Source organism: Callithrix jacchus, chromosome 3 (assembly GCF_049354715.1).
Source record: "Callithrix jacchus isolate 240 chromosome 3, calJac240_pri, whole genome shotgun sequence".
Classification (NCBI taxonomy): domain Eukaryota; kingdom Metazoa; phylum Chordata; class Mammalia; order Primates; family Cebidae; genus Callithrix; species Callithrix jacchus.
This window is the reverse complement of record NC_133504.1, coordinates 98,507,729-98,515,869: the sequence shown is the minus strand read 5'-3', so window position 1 is coordinate 98,515,869 and position 8,141 is coordinate 98,507,729. Positions and strand designations below refer to the sequence as shown.

The following is an 8,141-nucleotide window of genomic DNA, read 5'->3' as shown; positions in this document are numbered from 1 at the left end:
ATCCCAGCTACTCATGAGGCTGAGGCAGGAGAATTGTTTGAACCCAGGAGGTGGACATGCAGGGAGGCAGAGGTTTCAGTGATCCTGAGGTTGGGCCACTGGCCTCCAGCCTGGGCGGCTGAGGGAGAGCCACTGCACCCCGCCAGTAGGCAGTATGATTATCCCCATTTTCAGATGAGAAAACTGAGGGGCAGAGATGTTAAGTGCATTGCACAGGTCACGCTGCTAATACACGCAGAGTCAGAATACGAACCCTGGCAGTCAGCCTCTGGTCCGTACTCCTGGCCACTTGGCCATGCTGCCTCAAAATATATAAGGGAAACATTCTTTTACACAAGACAAGCATTCAGTGGCATCTTTTATCATACTATTTGGGATATATACTATGAAAAACATGATCTTCCACGAATGGTACAGACAATAGAAAGCAAATGTCTAAGCGTTCCAGAAACTGAAGAAATATGTAAACTCAGTACAAAATAAACAGTTTAATCAATTAGTGACATATTATAGTCAGATTTTTTTTTGAGATGGAGTCTTGCTTTGTTACCCAAGCTGGCACCCAGTGGTGGTACTATCTTGGGTCACTGCAGGCTCTGCCTCCTGGGTTCAAGTGATTCTCCTGCCTCAGCATCCTGAGTAACTGAGACTACAGGCATGTGCCACCAGGCCCAGCTAATTTTTGTATTTTGGGTAGAGACAGGGTTTCACCATGTTGGCCAGGCTGGTCTAGAACTCCTGGCCTCAAGTGATCTGCCAGCCTCAGCCTCCCATAGTGCTGGGATTATAGCCATGGGCCACTGCACTGGCCTATAATCAGATTTGAAGTCAACTTTTACCTAGTTCATGATAAATTATTCTTGAATCCTCAATGAGTACTTTCGGTATTTTTCAACAAAACAAATTCAAAACTTCATTTTATTTTTTCCTATTTAATTCTGTTTAATTTGGATAAATACTTTGCTCTAAACAAATGTGATTTATTTACTTTCCATGGATGACCATGATAGATTTAGTCTTTATTTATTTATTTATTTGTTTTGTTCTTCAGTTTTTTTGTTTTGTTTTGTTTTTTTTTGAGATGGAGTCTTGCTCTGTCACCCAGGCTGGAGTGCAGTGGTGCGATCTCAGCTCACTACAACCTCCACCTCATGGGTTCAAGTGATTCCCCTGCCTCAGCCTCCCGAGTAGCTGGGATTACAGGCACCTGCCATCATGCCCAGCTAATTTTTGTATTTATAGAGACGGTTTCACCATGTTGGCCAGGTGATCTTGAACTCCTGACCTCAGGTGGTCCACAAAGTGCTGGGATTACAGGCGTGAGCCACCACATCCGGCCTTTTGTTCTTGGGTTCTGTGAGCTACTGACAGCTTTCTAAATTATTCTAAGATTCTGGATTTCAATGATTTATTATTTTTGAAATTATTTCTGTAAAGTTTCTGAAAACTGTGAGTCTATAATTAATTACACATATTAGACTAAGCAGTTGGCTCTGACACACATGAAGTAAGTTTTGTTTTTCTCAACAGTATTTTTAATCATTATGTTATCACTTGCAAATGTCTATAGGGATGCCTTGATTCTCTTTCAATGGTGGATACAGCATATGTATTTGTGCATTACTTGAAGATCTTCCAATCTACCAGATGAAACTGGGAAAGGACAATGTACTAAATAGTATCGAAGCACAGCAGGGAATCTCAATTTGAAGTTAGGTCAATTTCCAACATGAACAGTGATGTCTGGCAAACTGGTAGTGTGGGCCCAACAGGAACCACTTTTATAAGGAAAAGTTTCCTCTTGGGAGAAATCACGTTGAAGAAAGGCTGAGTCAGAAACAACAAACTTGAGTTTGTAAGAGAGCCTTCGTAGGAGGATGATAGTGCTCTATAGGCAGCCTGGTGGCTATCATTCAGCTCCTTATCATATACAAGTCCCCGGAATGGGTATCTGGGACCTAGGGAAAGAGTGGTCTGTTAGTAAAAATCGAAAGTATTATTTCACTGAAAGTTGTAAAACATTAATGCCACTGGTTTGGATTCTGCCTGCAGAATTGAATCCAAGAGGAAGAGCAATCTTCCTTCAATGCCTTTGTAGTGATGCTTGGTGAGAGATAGTGGTGAAGGCACTGCCTAAAAAGAGAGGCACTGGCAGGCAGAGCAGTGGTTGCTGCCCTGCCTGGTGGAGCAGTGAAAATTGCCCTGCCCGGTGGAGCAGAGGCAGAAGCTGATGCTCAGGCTCTACAGCATCTATAGGGAGCTTGGTGCCTGCAGTGCTCATCAAATGATCCAGGGGCCTCCTTGAACCTTGCAGAACCCGGAAAAATTACCATGCCAACAGAGCAGAACCAGATCCTCTAGGGAAACACAGTGCTGGTGGAAGAACTATAGCTCCAGTAAGCAAATGTGGTGCCCAGTGGGTGGTTGCTGAATCAGTGTGTGTTTGTGAGCATATGTGAGACACCCACTGCAGATGCCTAAAAACACCACTGAAGTCCTGCATTATGCAGGTGCTGTGAGCCTGTGACTACTGGGTTATTCCACTTAATGTGACTTACTTTATTATTTTTTTTTTTTGAGATGACGTTTCACTCTTGTTACCCAGGCTGGAGTGCAATGGCGCGATCTCGGCTCACTGCAACTTCCGCCTCCTGGGTTCAAGCAATTCTCCTGCCTGTCTCCTGAGTAGCTGGGATTATAGGCACGTGCCACCATGCCCAGCTAATTTTTGTATTTTTAGTAGAGACGGGGTTTCACCTTGTTGAGCAGGATGGTCTTGATCTCTTGACCTCGTGATCCACCCGCCTCGGCCTCCCAGAGTGCTGGGATTATAGGTGTGAGCCACCGGCCCAGCCTAATGTGACTTATTTGTATCTACAAGCTAGTGGAAGCTGGGTGCTATAGCTTAAATATTTGTCTCCCCAAACCTCATGTTGACATTTGATTCCCAGTGTTGGAGATGGGACCTAATGGAAAACGTCTGGGTCATGGAGGTGGATGCTTTATGAATGGATTAACTTCCTCACTGTGGGAGTGGTGAGCTCTCACTCTCTTAGTTCCCTTGAAAGTTGGTTGTTAAAAAGAGGCCTGCTGGGTGCTGTAACTCACGCCTGTAATCCCAGCACTTTGGGAGGCTGTGGCAGGTGGATCACCTGAGGTCAGGAGTTTGGGACGATTCTGGCTAACAAGGTGAAACCCTGTCTCTACTAAAAATACAGAAATTAGCCAGGTGTGGTGGCGCACGCTTGTAATCCAAGCTACTCGGGAGGTTGAGGCAGGAGAATTGCTTAAACCCAGGAGGCAGATGTTGAAGTGAGCTGAGATCGTGTCACTGCACTACAGCCTGGGCGACAAGGAGAGACTCCATCTCAAAAAAAAAAAAAAAAAAAAAGAACTTGGCACCCCCCCCCGCCACCATGTCTCTGCACACACCAGCTTCCCTTTGCCTTCTGTCATGAGTGAAAGCAGCCTGAGGCTCTCACCAGCTGCCCAGTTTTGAAACTTCTAGCCAGCAGAGCTGTGTGCTAAATAAACCTCTTTTCTTTATAAATCACCCAGCCTCAAGTATGCCGTTATAGCAACACTAAACAGGCCAAGTGCAGTGGCTCATGCTGTAATTCCAGCACTTTGGGAGGCAAGGTTGGGAATATTTCTTGAGCCCATGTGTTTGAGACCAGGCTGGGCAACATAGTGAGAACCTGCCTCAAAAAAAAATTTTTAAATATTAGCTGGGTGTGGTAGCATGCACCTGTAATTCTACCTATTAAGAAGCCTGAGGCCAGGGGATCACTTGAGCCCAGGAATTCAAGGTTACAGTGAGCTATGATCATACCACTGCATGCCAGTCTGGGCAACAGAGCAAGACACTGTCTCAAAAGAGATAAAATATAATAAAACATTAAACAGATGAAGACACTGAGCAAATGGATCCTCAAAATAATCTAGAGATTAGAAGCTGTCATCAAAAATATTAGGAATATTTAGGGGGCCACTGGGCAACTTATGTTATAATAACTTAGGTTCAAATAGAAAGTGTAATTTCATCTTGTAGTCACAGGTTACAATATGGTATACGTTCTTATTTAATACTAAATAACCTAGACCGTGAGAAGGTACCAATTTAGACTTTGGTCTTTGTCTCATAGAAGTCATAGGACCAAACAATGTCTTCATGAGTTGGGGTGGGATTTTATTCCCAAAGAGAAAGGATATATTTATGCCATCCTGAGAGTAGTATTTGCCTTATGTTCCTTACTTTTAACAGCAGTACTGAACAAGCTAAGCCTTCAGATAGCTGTCTGCTTACAGTCCCTTCAGAAAGAATTTTCCCTCTTGTCTTCTTCTAGAATACTATTTCTGTGTGTAATTCTTTTCTTGTTTTAAGATGACTCTGTCACCTTAACCACAATTGATATGAACGACAGCAGTTATCTAATCCATGGAAAAGCAATCCATCATTCAGTCAAAAACCTGTGAGTTGTCCCGTCACGAAGAATGTTCAATGGGGATCATTGTAGCTAACTATACTGAAGAATATCACCTTTCTTTGAAAGAAGTTCAACTGTTAGCAAAGGCAAAAACTGAAAGAAAAAGATTAAGAAATGTAACTAGTAGAAGCCTGCAAGCAGGAGAAGCCAAGAAGAAGCAGCTAATACAACAGATGTCATTATGTTGAACAAGAGAGTACATGCACTGGTGGCTTATTGGAAGGACAATCAGACTCAGAATAATTGTCTCCATTATAGTGGAGCATACAATGGAGTCATTAGAAGCTACCCAGTTACCAGAACGGCTAGACATCAAGAAGGAATTTCTAATTTTCAAGTCATGTTCTGTCTCCTTGCGTCCTGCAGGGTAGCTTCAGCACGTCTTCATTCCTATAACCTACTAAACTCTAGCCACTCCCACATGGCTGCAATGAATTTTACCAGTTTAAAAAAAATCAGTACTGATTTAAGTAAGTAGGATAACTAGTAGGCATTAGTAACAAAGTAAAATAAGACTGACAGAAATCAAAATTTAAGAAAAATAAACTAATAAATATTATTTTTTCCTTTTCTTTCTTTATTTATTGTAAAAATGAGGTTTTGCTTTATTGCCCAGACTGGTCTCAAACTCCTGGGCTCAAACCATCCTTCTGCCTTGGCCTCCCAAAGTGCTGGGATTACAGGTGTGAGCCACCATGCTCAGCCTTCTTTTTTATTTCTTTTTTCCCCCAGTGAAAACTGGAAAAGCTGCTAGACAAATTCTAAAAAAGATGTAACACTGGTAAATATTCTTATCCTGTGGGTACTGAGCATGAAATTCGAATCTTGGCTTCCCAGTATCTAAGGTAAAAAGAAAAAAAATGAGAACAAAAATATTTTAAAATACTTAACTTTTATCTCTTTTATTTCTCTCATATTAGCCAGATCTGCGTTTTCTTCTTCAAGGTGAAGTCTGTTGTAAGGATGGACATTGAACTTGCCTAGAAAATTATCTGGTTTTATTTCAAAGGCTTAGCCTCAGTAGAGGAGAGAAGTTGCAGGTAAAGATAAAATGACTTACAGAAAGCTGAAGTAAAAGAACTTTGCTCAGTTGAGAAAAGATATTCCACATGCTTAGTAATACCAGAGGAACTTGAGTTTTGGACATGGGGACCCTGATCATGATTTGTGGTAGCGTTGCTAGGGAGAGAGTAAGAGACGCCAAGTATCAAATTCTCAGCCTTGGCAAAAAATACCCATGCTGCAAACCTGGTGTGAAAGCAGCTAAGCTCTACTTGACCTGGAGGGCTAATGCAGAAAGAGCATGGAAAGGGCTATGACGAGGTGACCAAAGACCAGTGGGCCTTTCTGTTACCTCCTTGATGCCCTGGCACCACAAAAGATTCCAGAACCACAAATGACCCTGGGGAGATTGGCATCAAGCTTAAAGAAGCAACCAAGTAAAATATATACATGCTGGGTAGAATTGTGGGGTGGGGGAGTGTTGCTCAGAATCAGAAAGTATCTTGATGTACAAAATTTTTTGCACATCTGTACCTGAGCCCTGATATTCCCACCCACTATACCTTCTCAGAAAAGACAAGAATCAAGCTGACTTCTGCGTTTCAAATGACTCACAGTGGCTGCAAGGACAGTTAAGCTTTTTTTTTTTTTTTTTTTTTGAGACTGAGTTTTGCTTTCGTTGCCCAGGCTGGAGTACAATGGCATGATCTCAGCTCAATGCAACCTCTGCCTCCTGGGTTCAAGCGATTCTCCTGCCTCAGCCTCCTTAGTAGCTAGGATTACAGGCACCTGCCACCAAGCCCAGCTAATTTTTTATGTTTTTAGTAGAGATGGGTTTTACTTTTTTTTTTCCTTATTACTATTACTTCCTCTTAACAGAGATGGAGTTTTACTATGTTGGTCAGGCTGGCTCGAACTCCTGACCTCAGGCAATCCACCTGCCTCAGCCTCCCAAAGTGCTGAGATTACAGGCATGAGCCACCATGCCAGGCTTTATTTAGGCTCTTTCTAATCACCAGCCAAAATGACATGCTTAGGGAATTTTAGGTAATGGGTGTTAAACTAAAGAAGACAAATTTCTGTCTTACTGCCAGTCCCCCCACCCCTGTTGGAATGAATCTGTAAAATCATTTGGGATATTACTAGTTCTTGCCATTGTGTTCTCATGCTGCAGTGGATTCCTATTGCAGTCCTGTACCATTCTGGTGACTCAGCTACTCTCTGTAGCTGCTATTCCTGCTACTGAGCAATGAACTGACTTCTCTCCATTGTCTTTCTTAGCTTTTGCATTCATCGTTTCTGACTACTCTTGGCTTTTATTGTCTCATGGCTTCTGATCATTGCCTTTTCTGTGGGTTTTGGTTGGCTTTGTTCTTTTCTTTTTTGAATTCTACCCTCACGATAAACTGCTGACTTACTCTGTGTGATATACACTCAGCTTTTTAAGAGAGAATACTGATCCATTCATTCAGTCCTGGGCATCTCTGTTGGGCAGGGCTATCACTCCTGAATCATTTGCTTCCCCCTGGTCCAAGCTGCAGCCAGGGATAGGGGTTCTCAAGTTTTTCTTTCTTTTTAATTTTTTAATGTATTTTATATATATATATTTTTTATTGCACTTTGGGTTCTGGGGTACATATGCAGAACATGCAGGATTGTTGCATAGGTGCTTATCTTTTTTTTTTTTTTTTTGAGCTGCTCTCTCTCTGTTGCCCAAGCTAGAGTGCAGTGGTACGATCTCAGCTCACTGCAACCTTTGCCTCCCGGGTTCAAGTGATTCTCCTGCCTCAGCCTCCCAAGTAGATGGTATTACGGGCTTGTGCCACCAAGTCTGGCCAATTTTTGTATTTTTAGTACAGACGGGGTTTCACCATGTTGGCCAGGCTGGTCTTGAACTCCTGACCTTGAGTGATCCACCCTCCCCTGCCTCCCAAAGTGCTGGGATTACAGGTATGAGCCACTGTTCCTGGACAGTTCTCAAGTTTTTCTGAGCTTACTTCACAAGGAGTTGTAATTGTTGCAGACTCTGTGAGAAGAATAAAAGCTAACACTTATAGAGTGCTATAAGGGCCAGACATTGTTCTAAGTCATTAAATATTCTAGTTTGAATCTTTCCCTTTTTTTTTTTTCGAGACGGAGTTTTGCTCTTGTTACCCGGGCTGGAGTGCAATGGCGCGATCTTGGCTCACTGCAACCTCCACCTCCCAGGTTCATGCTATTCTCCTGCCAAAGCCTCCTGAGTAGCTGGGATTACAGGCACACACCACCACACCCAGCTAATTTTTTCTATTTTTAGTAGAGATGAGGTTTCACTGTGTTGGCTAGACTGATCTTAAACTCCTGACTTCGTGATCCACCCACCTCGGCCTCCCAAGTACCCACAATTTTTAAAAAAAATTTTTAAATATCAGAATACATGTAATAAATAGTAATGAAGATAAAATTACTTGAGAATATCTAAAGACACATTATTCTTGTAGTAAAGAATATTATTGAAAAAAAACTTGCCTAAATGCAGCAAGTGTTTTGAGAAGAAATATGATTTAACTGTAAGATATGGAAGGAGACTGAAATGCATTATTCAGTTGCATTATTCATTTTGATGCTAAGACTGAGATACAGCAAAGTGGATGGCTTATGCAATCCCAGGTT

General features: G+C 42.2%; 1 non-coding gene across 1 annotated transcript; it reads right to left on the bottom strand.

Annotated features, from left to right (window-relative positions):
• Nucleotides 1-5,207: 5,207 nt before the first annotated feature.
• Nucleotides 5,208-5,268, bottom strand: LOC118152578 (U7 small nuclear RNA). Its single transcript, XR_004741324.1, has one exon. It is a non-coding gene; the product is annotated as a U7 small nuclear RNA (small nuclear RNA).
• Nucleotides 5,269-8,141: the final 2,873 nt, after the last annotated feature.